At 36.5% G+C, this 19,645-nt stretch overlaps 1 long non-coding RNA gene across 5 annotated transcripts in view; it reads right to left on the bottom strand.

The window, feature by feature from the left end:
- The window catches only part of LOC137210234 (uncharacterized), a 106,803-nt gene that overhangs the window by 40,022 nt on the left and 47,136 nt on the right, over nucleotides 1–19,645 (bottom strand). For 4 of the 5 annotated variants that reach the window (XR_010936391.1, XR_010936390.1, XR_010936392.1 and 1 more), the window contains exon 2: nucleotides 980–1,106. The exons of the other annotated variant lie outside the window; for it this stretch is intronic. This is a non-coding gene — a long non-coding RNA (uncharacterized lncRNA). The remainder of the gene's footprint in view (nucleotides 1–979; nucleotides 1,107–19,645) is intronic. 5 annotated transcript variants of the gene reach the window in all.

Here is a 19,645-nt window from a genome sequence, read left to right on the forward strand (position 1 = left end):
AATTAATGTAATCATCTATACTTAAATAAAAAATAATAAAAAAGGATGTGACAATATATAAAACATGAAATACTTATGACAGAATAATATAAAATGTATACTCATTTCTGACATATTAATTTGGTTTATCTGTCTCCATATCTTTACTGCATGGTTTTTTTTCATTTTTTTTTTTGCGGTACGCGGGCCTCTCACTTCTGTGGTCTCTCCCATTGCGGAGCACAGGCTCTGGACGCACAGGCCCAGCGGCCACAGCTCACGGGCCTAGCCGCTGCACGGCATGTGGGATCTTCCTGGACCGTGGCAGTAACCCATGTCCCCTGCATCGGCAGGCAGACTCTCAACCACTGCGCCACCAGGGAAGCCCTACCCTAAGATTTTATCACAAATTGCTAATGAAAATAAAGCTGTTAGTGGAGTTTCAACATGCATAGGTAAATGAGAACACAGAACTCCCCTTTCGCATGCCCCATTCTCCTCCTTCTAACTCCCTATGTGAACTCACTTTGTGCCAAGACCAAGAAGCTGTGCCCCAATAAGAACCAAGCTGATTTCCTCACACTGACTGGGGCTATTGCTCACTTAGAAGACTTGATGCTTAATTTTGATAAGCAACTAGAAGACCATGGAGACAACGTATAAAAATGATTTGTCTTGGGAGAAAATACTAAAGAGGGTTAATGTGCTGTTCCACATGTCTAACCTCCTGGGATTAAACCACAGACACCAAGATCACCAAGTGTACTTGGCAACAATGCGCTAAAAATGAAAAAAAAGAAGCATCATACTGTTATTGTATTCATTTTCCCCCAAGGCACTCTCTGAGAAACACCACACCCTCTAAGGGAATTGAGAACAGCTTCCTTGTGGGGTAGGTTATATAATATATATGCATCTTTTTCCAAGCAGTTAAATCATATCCAGCTATCAGCACACCTTACTTAAGATGATTGTAATGTATGAGATTAAATGTTCCTACCTGATTGGAAACCTTCTTGTCCTCAATTCATTGGCTGTACTGGAGTTTTTTTCTTGGGTCAGACCTTCAGACTTCTACCAGAAATCATTCCTTTGGGGAAACCAGGCCTTCCCAGAAACTCAGGAAACTGAAATGGAGACAGCAAGAGAGAAGGAAATTATTTGGACACATAGACCTCAATGGTTTGGTTTTAAGTAAACGTCCAAGCAAACATCTTCTAAATGGTATAATAACTTTAGGGAAGTTCACGGTTTGTAAGTTTGTGTGCTCATGAACTGAACATATTATGATAAGAGTGCAGGCTGCATTTTGTGTCTTCAACTCAAGCAAAGGCTTCAAAAAAGGCCCAGTTATCCTTTGTTCATCAAGACACAAAGAGAGGGCAAGAAGGGCAAGTTTCTAAGTCTTTTTCTTTACAATTTACTTCCTTTCTTCAGTCTTCATCAAGATCTTCAGGAAATTAAAAAAAAAAAAAAAAAGATCTTCAGGAAATTAATTTTACTAAAGTTAATTATTCATAAAATAAACATAGGAACCTGCAGAAGACTATTTCACAGAGACCTGTAATGTACAATATCCATTGCATACATGCACCATGAGCTTGTCTTTTCTAGCACTGGCATACACAAAACTCTGTGTGTGTGTGTGTGTGTGCGTGCGCGCACATGTGTGTCTTTTTTTGTGATGGAGCCATAGGGAGAAAATAAATCTATTGGCTGCAATTCAGTGATGTAGAAAGATTTAAGGGTAAAGGAAAAGGCTACATCAAGTGAAACAATAAAGTCATGAGGTTGTGGTTCCATAATAATAACAATAGCAGTCTTCTGTAACCAAGGGAGCAGGCTCCTCAAATTATAGTCACACCTGTTAGACCATCTGCCCATAAATTACACACTATCATTAATGGAAAGCAAATGGCACTGTCTCTCCTTCCCTTTATCCATTGGCCATCCTCATATAAACTCTTTTTCTCTTCAAGGTCATGCTCTTTCCTATCTGTTTAAAAATATTAGGATTTAGGAGGAGTGATACGTAATGTGCCGTGCCTTGGTACTTGTACCAGTGACGGCTCTGTAAGGAGCACTGGGTCGTTAGGAGGCTATCAATTGAATTCCCCTAGAAGTAGAACCTGAGGAAATAATTTGAATGCAAACTGTTCATCTGGGAGGTGCTTCCAGAAAACTCAGAAGTGGAGTGGGAACTGAATATGGAGGCATGGAAGGAAGCCAACAGAGGTGCATTACTGAATAAATTACTCCTGCAGGGAACTGCTGCCAGTACTTCAGGGGAGTTCTGTGAAACTCTACAGAACATGTCTCAGAGTTATCCCAAGAATCGGTGAGAAACTTGAAGTATTTATCTTCCAGTCCCCTCTGTCCTTGGTTGAAAGCTACACCCAGATACATTAACTCCTGCACACTTCTGGCCTGCTCTAAGGTGGATAATTGCAGGTGGCAGCATGATCCTATCAGCATATACTGGAATGATGAGTGCTGGGGAGATATGAGTGGAGCATTGAAACCATCTAATACAGTCGGGGCAGGAGATATTAATTATTGGCTTGAAAGTCCAAATGGATAACCTTAAATTCCTGGGTTTATGGTTTTACTTTGAGGTATTTAAGCATGATGTATGAGTAAAAATTTCCTCTATTAAATCAAGTTTAAGATCCTAAGTCCCTAATCTTCTGGAAAACTGTGGGTATCTTGTAACGGATTTTTGAAAAGTAACATTCTTAAGAGTTCAAATTGACCATTCATTCATTCAAACATTCATTCATTCAACAAACATTTATTGAACACCTGAAGTATGTTATGGGTTAAACTAGGCACCAGTGTTACTGTTACTAAAATCATTATCGTGCCACCTAGAATTCAATGTATTGTGACACTCAAATAAGAAAATCCATAGTTACTGTAAAAATTATTACAGAGTGCTATAGGAAGACACGGTAAGACCTTAATTCATGCTGTGGACAGTAGTATATGGGCGATATCAGTAGGGCTTCCTGTAGAAGGCAATTGAAATGGATATGTAATATGAATGAAGGGTGAATTTTTGAGGAAAAGAGAAGATAAATTCATGGTTGCCAGAAAATGAATGGTTAAGGATCAGTGCAGAAAGGAGTTCCATTCATAATCAGTATAAGAAATGCTCACTGGGGCTTACCTGGTGGCCCAGTGGTTGAGAGTAAACCTGCCGATGCAGGGGACACGGGTTCGTGCCCTGGTCCGGGAAGATCCCACATGCCGCGGAGCAGCTAGGCCCCGTGAGCCATGGCTGCTGAGCCTGCGCGTCCAGAGCCTGTGCTCCGCAACGGGAGAGGCCACAACAGTGAGACGCCCGCGTACCGCAAAAAAAAAAAGAAAAAAAAAAGGAAATGCTCACTGGATTGTAAGAAAAGAAGACAATGGAGAGGGTGGTAGAAGCCAGATCATGCATGGTCCATGTATGTATAGTGAGTGCTATGGTCTAGTCTTTGTGTTCCCCTCCAAATTCATACGTTGAAATCTTAATTTCTGTAGCTGATAGTATTAGTAGGTGGGGCCTTTTGGAAATGATTTTGGTATTAGTGCTCTTATTAAAGAGACCCCACAGAGCTCCCTAAGCTCTTCTGCCATGTGAGGATACAATGAGAAGTCTGTGATTCAGAAGAGGGTCCTCATCTGACCATACTGGCACCCTATTCTTGAACTTGCAACCTCCGGAACCGTGAGAAAAAAAATTCCTGTTGTTTATGAGCCACCCAACCTGCAGGATAATCTTACAGCAGCCCAAAAGGACAAAGAGAGTTTGGATGTGAGATTTTACTCCAAGAAAGATGGGAATCCGTTGAAGGATTTTACCTGGTAACTTAGAAGAGAGAAAAGTTTCATAACACAATCAGGTATTTTTATAAGAAAAATTTGTTTCTTTTTTAGAAAGATCACTCTGGAAATACAGTGACTAGATTTTTGGAGAAGTGTGATGGCAGGCCCGGATATAGAAAGATGAGTTAGTAGTCCATTAATATAAGTCAAACAAGAAAGTGGATATAAAAAGTGTGAATTTGTGGCTGAGAGTTCTTTTCTTTTAGTACTTGAAAAATGTTATGTCAATGCTTCTGACTCCATAGTTTTAGACAAGAAATATGCTGTCATTGGAATTGGTTTCTCAATAAGTGATGCATTGTTTCTGCCTGTGCACTTTCGAGATTTTTTTTGTCTCTACTTTTCAGAAGTTTAATTATGACGCGTCTTGACAAGGATACCTTTGCGTTATTCCTCTTTTGGGTTTGCTCAGATTCTTGAATTTGTGCTTATGTCTTCTAAAATATTGGGAACTTTTTAGTCATTATTTCTTTGAATACTTTGTCAGTCCTACTTGCTCTCTTCTTTCATTCTGGAACTTTGATGATATGAATGTTAGTGCTTTTGTTACTGTTTACAGGTTCTTGAGATCCTGTTTTTTCTCCCATCTCTACCTCTCAGTCTATTTTTCTCTGTACATTTGGGACATTTTATTGATCTCTTCTAAGTTCATGATTCTATGCTTTGTAATCTCCACTCTACTCTTGAGCAAAGTTTTTTGATTGTTGTATTTTTCAGTTCTACTGTTCTCATTTGTTTTTATTCTTATAACTTCTAGTTCTTTGTTTACATTTTCTATTTTTCCCATTTCTGTCAAGGAACACATAATTGCTAATTGAAGCATTTATGTGACAGCTTATTTAAAATCCTTGTCTGATAATTTCAATAGATGTTTTATCTCAGTGCTGGTGTAGGTTTATTGTCTTTTCTCATTTATTCTGTGACTTCCTGGTTCTTGGTGCCATGAGTATTTTTCAATTGTATTCTAAACATTGTGAGTTATTATATGACTCTGTATCCCATTTAATTTATTATTACTTTTTAGAAGGAAGTCATCCTACTGGAGGTGTAGTATGAGGACTGAGGGGTTACATACAGATTTCCATTGGGCCCTACTGTCAATACCCCAGCAAAAGTGGGCACTTACATTACCTCACTGAAGACAGATCAAGTAGAAGTTCAGCTATCCTATTGGCCCTTCTGACACCTTCCCCCCAAAAGTGGGAACATTAATATCATTGTGTTGCCTTTTAGTAGGAGTGGAAGTTCATCTCCCCAGTACATTTCTTGACACCAGGGGAGGGGAGAAGTGAAGTGTTTGCTGTCCTTCCTCCCACTTCATTCCTTCTTGTTGATGCCGGATGTGGGTAGAGGGTCAGCTACCTGCTGGCCCCACTGACACCAGGGTAAGAGGAAGAGAACTGCCAACTAGCCCTGCTTGTGCCATCTCATTCTGTCTTACTGCCTCAGGACGGTTATGGGGATTCAGCACCCCATTGGGTCTCACTGACACCATGTGTTGGGGGTTAGTGGGGTGCCTACTCCCTCCAACCTGTAACATCCTTTTCTTATTGATGTCGGGGAGAGACAGAGGCTAAGTCCCACCATTGGACCCCACGACTGTGTGAGGGCAGCCCAGTGTTAACTAGCCTGTCAGGCACCACCTTTGAAAGTCTCTTTGCTAATGCAAAGGGGTGGAGGCTCAGCTCACCATTGCACCACACTGAAACAGCCCTGGTGGCGAATCAGAGCGCTGCCTCTTCTGGAGGGCAGGAGTGGGGTAGTGTGGAAGATCAAATCCTAGCTTGGCCCAACTGAAACCACAGGACATAGGGGACGGGTGCAATATTCCACTGGCACTTGGCTCGAGTAGTGTGTATATTATTGCCCAAATGGTTTTCTGTCTTTGGCAACCCCTTTCCTCATACCTTGGCTAGGGGGAACGGGGGTTTTGTGTTTTCTTTTTTGAAGCGTTCTTGTCTGTTGTTCTGTTGGTGGTTATTGATTGGGGGTTCCTGTAATACCCTCTCCAGGATGTATGGGAAGCAACAGGAAACACAGGGGACTCATCACCATGTTATTCCTCAAGTCCCAAAGTCCCTAGTTAAGTCTGCCTTCTCATTTCCACCTTTCAGTGTCTTCCTATGTTTGTTTGTTGTTATGTTCAGGGTTTTAGTTTTAAGTGGAAGAGCCTGGGAGAAATGGGCTACTTCATCTTCTTGGAAGCAGAGGTCTGGAGGCCTACTGATGTTACAAAGCACTGCTGACTGTAAATTAAAATTTGATGATATACACCTTGTCCTTTAAGAATTATTCTGCTAGATGATGTGGCTTCCCAAAGTAGCTACAATTTGATTTTCATACTTCTAAAAGTCAAGTGTTTTGCTGGAGTTGAAAGTTAAAGATAAGCAAGAGATGAGGCTAAGATGATCTATGTGGTAACAGATTAAAGTTGGAAACATCAATATACATTCATGTTTAGCTTAATATTGCTTCATATTACCTTAATACACATGGTTATGTAGAGAGATACTTATAGATATGTGCATATACATGGGTAATGTACACACATACTATCTCTTTGCTCTGTCAGCTGAGAAGACCTAGAAGCAATGACATCCGGGCAGCAATTAGCACACCCCACACCCAGATCCTGCTGTCTAATACTGTTCTCCACTGAAAAGACCTAGTTATCCTTGAAGAAATAGCTGATTCTAGGACTGGGGCAGTAAATATACAAGATTTATATACAAGACCATCTTATAGTGTCAGAAAGTTAGGAAGTTCCAAAAAAATATATAGGATGGGGATACCTCAGAGTGGCACACGAGCCACTGAACTGAAGAGTTCACAAGGGTCAGGACTAGAGCAATTTGAGGAACAAAGTAACTAATGTAGAATTAGATTATAACCCAAAGTATGAAATAAAAATCCATGAGTTCTTCTGATATAAATAAATAATTGGATACATAAATAAATGCGGGAGAATAGATAAATCTCCAGTGCAAAAGAATTCCAAATAGTTTATGTAGTACTCCACCTTAAGCATAACTCCCTATTCCTTAGTTGTGGGCTGAGCATATTGACTTCCTTCCAAAAAGTACAATATGGAGAAGGGAAAACAGTCATTTTACAATGGAGAAACCTGAAAAACACTACCTCAGCCTGGTGATCAAGGCCGACCTCAGCATTCATAATGCATATTGATACTTTGTACACTTGATGTGATCTGACAAAATAACCCTTCTACTCTTGTGGTCTTCCTCCCCAAAACACATAATCCCAATATTATCATGAAAAAGGCATCAAACAAATTCTAGTAGTGGGCATCCTACACAAACCTAACTATTCAAAATTGCCAAGGTCATGCAAGGAAAATCTGAGAAGCTATCAAACCCAAGAGGAGCCTAAGAAAACATGGCAACTAAATGCAATATGATGTTTTGGATGAAATCCTGGAATAGAAAAAGGACATTAGGTGAAAACTAAGGAACTGGACTAATGTATGGACTATAGTAAACAATAATGTATCAATATTTGTTCATTGATTGTAACAATGTAACATACTAATATAAGTTGATCATCATAGAGGGAAATGGGTATAGTGTATATAGAAACACTTTATACTATCTTCTCAATTTTTCTGTAAAATTAAAACACTTCTAAAAAATAAAGTCTACAAAAATGTTGTATTTTCTTGTTTTATGATTATGTGCCTGTATTTCCTAATAAGTATGTAAATTTGCTTTGCCTTCCTTGATACTGATATTAAAGAAAATACTAAGTAACTCTGAAAGAATTTGTAACTCCAATTTAACAAGCAATAATTCTTGGTATTAACTTTTTAGGAGAACCCACTGAATAAATCAAAGCAAATTGTCTTTAAAGGCTGAATTTCTTTTCAGTGTTTAATCTTTTATATGATTAATGCATACCACAAGCATGGTTCTGTTTCAAAGGGCAGAAAACATTGATTGTAGACAATGTCTAAAATACAGTGAAATATTAATGTATGATGCTATAACAACTTTAATGTATTTTATGTTTTCAAAATGATGAATTGTTATTTCAGTCAATAAAGTATTCACTTTTATACATTTCCTACCCACCTTTTCCCAGAACACCCACAAGGAAATGATACTATCATCTGATATTAGGTTCATCAATTTAAATTGGAGTTTTTGGTAGCTGTGGTTGCCAATGGTACTGGAACGTGTGATATTTTTACAAATCCTCTCCATGGCAAAATCTGATCTTCACAAGGTAAATCACAGTAGATGCCTAAAGCCAAATGACATATAGCTTTGTAGCTAGATTACCATGCACTTTACTTAGAGGCACAAGAGAATGTAGAAAAGGCCATTTCTCCTTCTGTCTTTTTCTGCTCAAAGGTCACTCACCATCTTACTTTTTTTCAGCCATCTCAGAAGTTTTCCATAAATTTAGACTATATAATGTCACTTAATGTGAATGTAGCTCAACATTCTGTTTTAGTACAGCTAATCTCACATTATTTTATTGGTCCTAAATATGTAAATCATCAGCAAATTTTTGTAGTTAACTTTTTTTTTTTTGATGTGGACCACTTTTTAAAGTCTTTATTGAATTTGTTACAATACTGCTTCTGTTTTATGTTTTGGTTTTTTGGCTGTGAGGCATGTGGGACCATAGCTCCCCGACTGGGGATTGAACCCACACCTCCTGCATTGGAAGGCGAAGTCTTAACCACTGGACCGCCAGGGAAGTCCCTGTACTTAACTTTTAAAAATAATTAAAATAAGCTATTCAACACATTTTTCCTTAAAAAAAAAAAAAAAAACAATTCTTCTTAGGCTGGCCCTGGGCACATACATGACTTTGACATTTTTTCCATGGACTATTTTCTTATCTGTTCTACTGTGTCACATTTGTTCTACCTTCTCAAAAAGAAGCATTTAAAAATTCATCTACGTGTTCATGCATCGATACATTTATTAAATAAATCTATTGAACACCTACATACGGCACAGAAGAAAAGGCAGAAAACTAATCTGGGTTGCACAGAAAGTAATGAACTCAGTTAAACTTTTTTGTGAAAACAGGTGTTACTCAATCTACTGGAAATTACATTTCATTATGGGGACTCACAGACTCAAGGAAAACCAAGACCTAAATAATAATAAAGTAATAAAAGCACTAGCCATTTACTTAGTGCCTGCTTGTACCTGACTCTGAAACTCTAAAATCATTACGGATGTTTTGAGGATTGTCTGATATAATTGTAATCTCTATTTTACAGATGAAAATAACAAGGTTCAGAGACATTAGGTTACTTGCCTAAAGTGAGGTGGCCCAGACACTACAGAATTGGAAATTGAACCTTAGACTTCATGATGCCAAAGTCTGTGCTTTTAATCACAATGTGTGTGTGTGTGTGTGTGTGTGTGTGTGTGTGTGTGTGTGTGTGTGTGTGTGTGAGAGAGAGAGAGAGAGAGAGAGAGAGAGAGAGAGAAAGAGAGAGAATGTGTTTAATAGAGAACTTCTGAGAAATGGCAAGAAAACTGCCAGGTATCCATAAAACAATAATTTAGGAGCTTCTTACTATACAAATAATTGTTAATCATATGGCTGAACTAAGGATCTCTCTCACTTTTGAACTAAGAAATCAAAAGCTTCCAGAAGTTGAGTCTAAATTTTACACTTACATAAGATACTTCATACAGAATGCTAAAGTATAATAACAAAAGAGCTCTGAAAATACTGGAAGCATTCATATTAGTATGATTTCATAATGTGGATAATAGAGGATTTAAGAAATTGGCAGATACAACTGCAGACTCATTTGTTATCATTCCTGTGAAGGGCAAGATAAATGAATAAAATGAGAAAAATGAAAAAAGAATGGCTAGCAATTTTAGGTAGTTTGCTTAATCTCCATACTAGGAAAGACTAAGCAAAAAAAAAAAAAATCTCGAAATTTTATTTTGAAAGCACCTACAAGTGTATATGGTCTTTTTATACCAAATAACTTGGAATTATGAACTGTCAAATAAGTCTAATCTTCTCTGATGATAAAATTGCTGAGTTTATTTGAAACTATGAAATGAAAAATGAGGTAATAATCAGAAATTCTTAAGAAAAGGAGTAGACAAAACAAAATTATAAGAGTTATGTTAAAAAATATTTTGAAACAAATATTACATCCCCATTACTGGTACAGAGCTTTTAAAACCTTATTTTGGTTTTAAGTTTTAATAAATATTGATATGTTTACATAATTACTGTCATAAGGAAGACACAATTTTAGGTCAGCTTTCTTCATCCTTTCTTTATTAAGCATTATTCTATTTTGCTCCATCATCTTGTAATTATAATATAGTAACTGTGTAATTTTCTACTAAGTGGATATAATTACCTAAACTGTTTTCCTACTGTTAACAATTAAAGGTGTTTCCAATTTTTTGTTATTACAAATGACATGACAATGAGCATTTTTATATAATAATTTTCTGGATTATAAATTATTTATCGGCATAAGCTTCCAGAATTAGAATTAATGTGTAAAAAGCTATTAACATTTTTATCTTGCTAGACATTGCCAAATTACTTGTCAAAAGATGGAACCAAATTATATTGCAAAAATCTTTGCCAACAGAAGACATTATATATATAATTTTTGATTTTGCTAAATTAATAAGTTGGAAACCTATGTTCCATTTCTTTGAGTTCTTTGATAACAGAGTGCTGCTGGAGGCTGGGAGGGCAGCCATGTCCATGAAGGCTCCCCAGAGTTGGAGCGGGGAAGTAGAAAAAGGTAAAAAAAATACTAATTGTATTTCCTCGATTGTTATCTCTCACTCTTTCCTGCCTCTGTGTAACTTATATCCAGGTAGCTGGAGAAAAATCATGTGGCAGGGCAAATTGGTATTCCAATAAATTAATAATCACCAACTTCAAATGGATTTTCAAGACTGGAAATATTGCTCTGACTTACAGTAAGTTCTTTCTAATTCTCCTTAAGGACTATTTTCTTAGAAGCTTTACCTACCCTCCTCAAATTTTCCTCCATCCTCTCTACTTCCTTCACTCTGAGCTGGTGAGGTGCTTCATAACTCATTAAGAACACAGAAGTCGTAAATAGTCCACTGCCAAATCCGTTAATTCATTAGCATTTGCATTGATCTTTGTATTCCCTTTCACTACAGGAGTTAAAGTTAAAAGGCCATGTGCACTACAGATAGCATTTCATTTTCTCTCATCTTCTCAAGTACTTCACAGCACTGCATTTTCTACAACCCATCTACTCCTTATGAATGATTCTTGCCAAAATTCAACCTCATTCTAGACTAGTAACTCCAACTTAAAATGTTAAAAACTATACGTGTAACATGAAAGCCTCCCTCCTCCCCTAATCCCTGCATATCTTCTTTAGCCAATTCATGTCTGAACTTTTCAAAATTGTTATCTTCATATATTGTTTCCATTTCCTCATGTCCCATTTACTCTCTAATTTACCTCCACCTGACTTCTCTCACCATAATCTCTCTGCCCACTGTCCTGAAATTTTACTTATGAAGGTCACCAGCGATCTCCATGTCAGCATAGCCAATGAATAGTTTTTGTCCTATTTCTAGGCTCTTTCCTTCTTTAAAAAAGAAAAAGAAAAACCCTTTTTTTTCTTCTATGCTTTTACACTCGCATCAACTTCTGTCCTGGTATATTTTACTGGCTTTCTGTGTTTAATCTGATTTCTAACATTCTATGAGTTTCCTTTATCTTCAGTGGAATAAACCACTATATGAAGGATTATTCTCAACAGTTAGTTCTCATAATAACAGTACTAGTAGCAGCAGTCAATACTTCTATAATGCTTATCATGTGCCAGACACTATTCTAAGACACTGTTTAAATACATATATATAGACACACACACACACACACACACACATATATAGTTTTCCTCCTCAAAGGTGTATGAAATAAGCCTATTATTATACCATGTTACAAATGAGAAAACTGAGGCAATGAGAGGCCAAGGTCACATGATCAGTACTTGGTGAAGCCCCGCCTGAGTTAATGCTGGAACTTTAGAGTAGACAAGTTAAATAATGTCTCACAGATTGGCCTTAAAACTGAGCAACATTTAGTTAATGACTTGTGAAGTATCAGAAAAAAAATGGAACATTTTAAATTGAATGGGAACTACTAAGTTATATATCAGTAACTAAGAATGACTCTTATTAAATGAAATTATTTTTCATTATTCTTTTGAAAGAAGAATATTCTTGTGTTAGTGTTTTACAGTTTTTTTCATTCACATATTTATTCATTTATTAGATACAGACTTCCTACACACCTTCTATGTGCCAGTGTCTGCTGCAAGCCTTGGAAGTTTCAGTGGTGAGCAAAAAATTACAAAGTCCTTGCTCTTAAGCAAATGTCCACTGGTGGAGGAAAACAGAGTAAACATGTACATAAATTTTGTACAGTGACAGAAATACGACTGGACAATGGGATGGAGAGGCACTGAGGAGGCAGGTCTCTTTGGTCAAGATACTAGTGGTGGCGTTTGAACCGAGACCTTAATGAACAGAGGGAAATTGGTCTGGGTAGAAGGATTAGCCAATCTAAAGCTGGGAGAGCAAGAAATAGAGATTGTTGCATCTGAGGGACTGAAAAAGACAACTGTGCCTCGAACCCCATGAAGGTCAGGGAAAGATGTAGCAAGTGACCAGAGCACATGGCCCCTGTGAGCCTGGCTAAGTAGTTGAAAACTTAATCTCTTTACAATAGATAGCCTTTAGAGGTTAGAAGCAGTGCAATAATAGCATCGGATTTGTGCTTTTTAAAAGACTACTTTGACTGTTGAGTGTCCTACAAAAGCAAAATACTTGTGTCTCTGTGAAGTGCAGATAGTAAATTTTCAAAAGCCCAATGAGCTCATAAGCAGTTGGTTTACTAACTGTAATCATTTATCTTAACTAGACTTCATTAATATAAGCTTGGTGACCTTGAGGTACTGGGACATATTAGATTAGGGCAACCCAACTATTTTCAAATAGTGTGATTTGAAAAATTCTTGAAATTGTTGGGGTTCAGGAAGATTATTTTATTGCTGGGGCTGGATGGGAAGTTTAGAATAAGAAAAGAAAGTATGATGGCTGGCTTCCATCTATTCTCCCTTTCTGTGGGAGAAATGATGGTGGGGTGACTACTTTGCTGTTGACCCAATGCTTAAATTTCAGAGCTAGTTCAATCCAGTAAATATTTGCTGAACAACTATTATATGTTAGGCACCTAGCTGGAACTGGGAATATAAAGAGAATAATTAATAATAAAAGCAGGTATTACTAACAAGACACAGGCACTGTGCTAATGCTTAACATGCACCATCTCAAGTTACATTAAGTTACACACTAACCATATGGGGTAGGTGCATTTATTATACCATTTTCTGGGTGAGAAATCTAATCCCTTTAAGGGGCTTAAGTTATTCTCCAAGGTTACACAGCTAGTTAGGGGCATAGGCAGTACTTGGACTCAGGTCTGGTATCAGCACCAATTCTCTTAGCCATTATGCTCTCTAAGGACCTTACTTGAGAAGTTCAGGATTATACATATATGGGTACAACCAACCCTAAGACCATCTGGCAAAACTGGCTGCTTGAGAAGTCCTGGATTTATGTAAGATGCTCTTGGAATGGAGAAGATCGTGAAGGAGGGTCCCCAAAACACACTCTCTATACTAAGGGGCAACAGAAGAGAGAAAGAATTAGCCTACAGCAGTATGATATTGAGGACCAAGAAACAGTGTTTCTCTCTTTTGTGAATAGTTATTAAATTATTTCTACTTCAAAATATCAGAAAGAAATCACAGGACTATGGACAGTTTGCGAGCCACCCTATCTTAGAGTGAATCCTGGCAGGTGTAGAGCTCATAGTATGACCCTGGCACCTAAGTGTAGTTAAGTAAGCTTTTATTTTTCTTCAACCTTAAAGCAAAGTAGCTTTCTGATGGGTATAATTTAGGAAAGTCTTCAAAGAAAATATTTAAAGTCCACTATCTCAGAGAAAAGCAATTTTGCAAAAGCTCTATCAGCAAAAGCAAGGCCAAACACAGCAATTATTTAGTGAGACTTGTATTGTTATGTCATTGCTCATGTTGTTTCTTTATGCATTTACCTGGAAGAAGGCTTTTAATGTTCAACAATTGTCAAAGAGATAAAGACCCACACTGATGTGTCAGAAAGAGCTTTGCCCTGGAATTAGATCAGTTTAGGTTTGGCTACTTACTAGAATTAGGTAACATTCTTAATCTTTCTGAGCCTGTTTCCTATCTGCAAATAGGGATAACACTATCTATTACAGAGGGATGTGGTTAAATTAAATGACACATGTAAGTGAAATATATCCTTCCAGACTGAGAACATACCTAGTAAATGTTAAGTGATCTGCAAATATTCTGCTTTCTTGAAATGGATGAAACCTGTTATCATGATTTTAACCAATGGTCTAAATATCAACACAATATTTAGTTAAAAGTTATATTTGTTCTTTCACTGTCCATCTGCATTTTAACATATTCTAACATATTCTCTTTGATAAATTGTGTCAATATTAGTAACATTTGTCATTTAAGCTATTACTGTTCATATGTTTAAAATATTTCAATGTGATATAAGTCATTACTCAAAGGGATGCCTAGCTGGCTTTGCCAAAGATTTATTTTAAGTAAAAAGAAAAGACACATTTTTCATTTTCACCAAGTTTTATTGAACAGTGTATTCATTAGCTGTATGAACTTTCTGGCCAACCCAATACAGTAGCCAAGACATGGAAACAACCTCAGTGTTTTTTTGTGGATGAATGGATGAAGAAAATGGGGTGCATACAACCTACTATTATTCAGCCATGATAAAGAAGGAAATCTAGCTATTTGTGACGACATGGGTGGATCTGGGGGGCATTATGCTAAATGAAATGTCAGACAGAGAAAGATAAATACTTTATGATCTCATATGTGAAATCTAAAATACTGAACTCATGATAGAAAGAATGGAATGATGGTTGCCAGAGCTGGGCGTTGGAGGTGAGGAAAATGAGGGAAGACGATCAAAAGGTAAGAACTTCTAGTTGTAAGACAAGTGAGTAATGGTGATGTAATGTACAGCTTGGTCACTACAGTTAACAATACCGTATTTTATGTTCGAAAGTTGCTAAGAGAGTAGATCTTCAAAGTTCTCATCACAAAGATAACATTTGTAATTATGTGAATTAAGGTTAACTAAACTTATTGTGGTAATCATTTCACACACTATATATATAACAATCATCACATTGTACACCTTGGACAGATACAATATTATATATCAATTAAATCTCAATAAAACTGGAAAAATTTCATTTATATTTTAGCATAAATATATCAAATTGGGTTTCTTGACAAGATGAGTAATAACTATAGATAAAAGGAAATAAGATATTGTTGTTGCTGTTGTTTGCTTTTCCAGAGTGCAAAACACTAAAAACGGGGGAAGTGAGTATGGGCTTGCAAATGCTGCTCCATGGGCCCTAATGCTGTGATACAGACATTTAGTCCAGATCTGAAAGAGAACTTGAGTCATTTCAAAAAATCTGCAGAACAGTCATGTTCAAACATGAAGAGATGAATAGATATCAGTAAATTCTTTTCCACACTGCAAGCAATCTGCCTTCAGCTTTCAGCAAAACCTCAGTTTTCGGGTTATGAGGGTAACAGTTCTGAAGCAACCAGTATGATGCTTAAACACCAGTGTTTTCTCCCCACGATGAATAAGTTTTCAGTCTCCCCACCAGTGCCCATCCCTTCTCCCCTTAATGTCTTGGCCAACATTCAACCATCAGCCCAGAAAACCCTTTCCCAGTTTCATTGCCTGTACATGACCACGTTATTTCAATCACCTTGGCACATTTATACTCCCTACTTCCTAAGGTAGGTATTATATATATGAGATTTTAAATAAAAGAATGCCTGTAAAGTACTTAATGCTCAACTCCTAGCACAATATGAATATTCCGTAACTGCTGACTAGCATTATTATTATATCATTTACATTAAAACTAATCTGTACTTTCTTTCACACACCCATGTTCTTTGTCTCCAACTGGGGTAAAGGAAATAAATGAACACTTATTATCTACAGTGAGAGCATAGAATGCAGTGTAGGCTATAGAATTAGTGGTGTTCAAGCCTGAAACTGACCTGGATTTGAATTCCAGACCTCTCACTTACTTAGACTTTACTACGCCTCAGTTCCCTTACTGATAATTAGCGATAATAGACATTTCAGGGACCATGGTAAGGATTGAAAATATTATAATGTTTGGATCCAGAAAGGTCATTCATTACCTCATTTAATGGAAACTGTTAGATAATCTGATTGAGTTTTGAGAATCTGATAACGGCTCTGCATCCTTTTGCTAAAAATAGATAGGTAGATAACTATTCATAGCATTTTGCATATAATTCCAGGGCTTTGCTAATATGAAAATCAAAGGCTTTAGTTGGCACAAAGAACTCAGAGAAATTGTTATGGGGCAAGAATTATAATTCTTCTTGAAATATAGACTATCATCCTGGAGAAGAAAGAACAACATTTTAATGTGGTCAAATTTGGGTCAAAACTATGCACTTCCATAATGGTGTTTCTACCAGGTCTTGATTTGACTGGGATTGAAATTTCTGACGTTACTGTCCCCATCACAGACTTGAAGACCTGGCAGACAATCAAGTGCAACCTATAGTTAAAGGTCGCTCATCTAAAAAAATGGGTATGTTACTACCATTCTGACAAGAGCATTATGAAGATTAAGAAAAATCACAAATAAACTCTCCTAACACTTGACAGCCAAGTAATACATCTTTCAGCTCTTTCAATTCTTTTTCCTTCTTACCTTATTTCCTTCCCTGCTCTGAGTTCTCACTGTGTTTCATGTCCCACAATGCTGAAGTCATTGTAATGCTTTTACTCAGAAATCTCATTTAACATTTAGCATAGTAAATAAGAAAGCCTAAGAAGTGATTCAGGTAAACTGCCATTATTACATCATTCTGGTAACCTGATTTGTCCAGAAATGTAACTATGTGATTCTCCTTTACTTCTAGTTGCTCACCATTCATGGGCACAAATTGAGTGTATATCAGATATATTAAATTCCTGGAAAATTATCTGTGGTGTGATTTGGGGTTCTATTTGTGTACTATAGCTTTCCTAAAACTAAACTATTATCATTTCTACCCCTCTTCTGTCTGAAAATCCTCAAAACATAATTTCTAATTAATAGCTATACTAATTGGCATTATAGTCATTCTTTTCTGCTTTTTCTCTGATTATAAGTATCTTCTGACTCTTAAGTCAATCAAATGGGTTCTCTACATATGAGGAAGTTCAAAGAGGAAAATAGGAGGAGTAGGGTAAGAAGACATTCACACATAGAATCAGTGGAAGCCTTAGCAGTAACAGAACTAGTGAACTTAGAGCTAATTAATTAGCAGTCAGGAAAATTTTGTCATGTGTTGTCATTAATTGGTCAACTAGGGTAATTAGGCTTACAAACAATAGAAAGCAGAGGGGAAAATCTATTGGTTCTGCCAGCTTCTCCTGCTTGTTATCAGCGCAATTTTCTCCTAGTTTATGAAACGATAACAGTTCGCTATTAGAATTTAAATGCCATCAATATAAGATACGGAGATATGTGAAGCCTACTACACTTTCTTCGTAAACTAGTACTATAACATCATAAATTCCACAGTACAATGATTTAGTTGAAAGATAAAATTCATGCAGAGTACACTATTTGTTTAAACTTCAAAAAAATCAAAAAGGATTGCTATATCTTGGCACACTCTTCTTTGTAGAATACGTTAGAGCCGGCCTTTTTTGATTAAGAGCTACTGTTCTGTAGAGAACACTTTTTTCATATTCATAATCATCAGGCAAATCAAGGATCTGACTTCCTTAGAATCAGTGTTTTTTTCCTCACTTCTTAACAAAGAACAGAACAGCTGATAAGAAAACTAAAATCTCTTTTTTATTGATGTATAGATGATTTACGATATTATATTAGTTTCAGGTGTACAACATAGTGATTCAATATTTTTATAGATTATACTACATTTAAGTATCATAAAATGATGGCTATATTTCCCTGTGCTGAACAATAAAATCCATCTTTTGTTAAAAAAAATAGCAAATGATGGAATGTTAGAAAATTAATTTATTTCCCATGAATAATGATCAATAACTATGGGACACTGGCCCATGGAAGTTAAGAGGCTTCTTTTTCCATGTGATTCTGAATACAAAATGTATCCATATTCAGGAATCGTTTTCAAAGTGAATTTTTTTGGTACCTTAATAATCATAATGGGTAGTAAGAGCAATTTGTTTTAACACTTATGTAGATAAGTGTTAAATATAAAATGATAAAACATAGGGTCTTTTCATTTTTTAATTTTAACTCTGTATATGAGACAAAGAAAACTAACTGCTTTCTATCATACTGTAGTTTTTGCTCAACTACTACTACCAAAATTCTTGAAAGATAGTATTACCTGTTTGTGTCCTTTCAGAACAACCCCCTTGCATACCAGTGCCATAAAAAAATCAATAGCCTTGAGAGACCTTTCAAGGAAATCATTGTTATTGATTCATCCCTCAAATATGACCTAATTTAGCAACAAAAGTATGCTGAAGTTTATCGTTTCTTCTCAGTGAATTAATAACTCTGGAAGATTTAAATGTCTTTTCCTAGATGACAGAGGTGGCTTCTATACACATACACAATGGACACATACACACAAATAACATCCTGATATCCATTTTACATCTGTAATTCCACTCTGAATTCTCCCTGCCATTAACCAACTCAAATGCCCACATTACTCAACTCCTTTCCCTTGCTAGATGGATTGGGTTCAGGAAACAGGAAGCAATTTTAATGTCCTCTTTAGTAAACCTACACCCTATTTATGAACTAAGAAGAAATAGCTTTGGTTTCTATTTTCTGGTATCTTGAGCCTTTCATATGATTGCATGTCTCCAACTATATAGCTTGCAGAATTAGTATTATGATTAGAGATGCAGAAAAGTTTTGATGCCTAAAAATGTCTTCTCATCTACTAACTCATGGTTGGCACTCAACTCTCATCCCTTTATCTCTGAATCTCATCCCTTTACCTTAGATCTTTTTTTCCCATTAAAATTCAAATACTGGTTGTGCTTTAAGATCATAGTCATTTTTACCTCAGCCTGAATGATCCAAAAGCAAGTTTTGATGATGTGTAAGAGGGAAGAGAACTTGAGGGCATAAGTGTTGTGCAGAGGGTATTAGGGAATAGAAAAGACAGAGCAATAAACAGACTCACAGGGGAAACTCAGAAAGTGGAGCTTGATGAAACAAGCAAACATCACGGCTTTGCTAAGGTCTATTCTAATTAGTTATTATTCGTGTGTAAAAGTCTGCCTAAAAAGCATAACCTATGAGTGATCTGTGCCCCTGCATATTACGGATGTATAATATAATTCAAACAGTGCAAGGAACACACTGATTACCACATGGCCTCAGCCATGCTCCATTTTGTAGTCTGCCCACCTTGAGCATCAGAAAATGGATTGTAGAAATCTGGTTCATCTTATTTTAAACTTCTCATTCCCCAAATTTGAAATAGTATTTATTTAAAAACTACGCTCTTTAAAAAGATCGCAAGAACACTATAAAGTACTCATTGAAAAGAACCTAACATTTACAACTGTAGTACATTATGTACAATTTATTGACTATTTCTCCTGAATACACA

The sequence above is a fragment of the Pseudorca crassidens genome, chromosome 17, assembly GCF_039906515.1.
Source record: "Pseudorca crassidens isolate mPseCra1 chromosome 17, mPseCra1.hap1, whole genome shotgun sequence".
Taxonomy (NCBI): Eukaryota; Metazoa; Chordata; class Mammalia; order Artiodactyla; family Delphinidae; genus Pseudorca; species Pseudorca crassidens.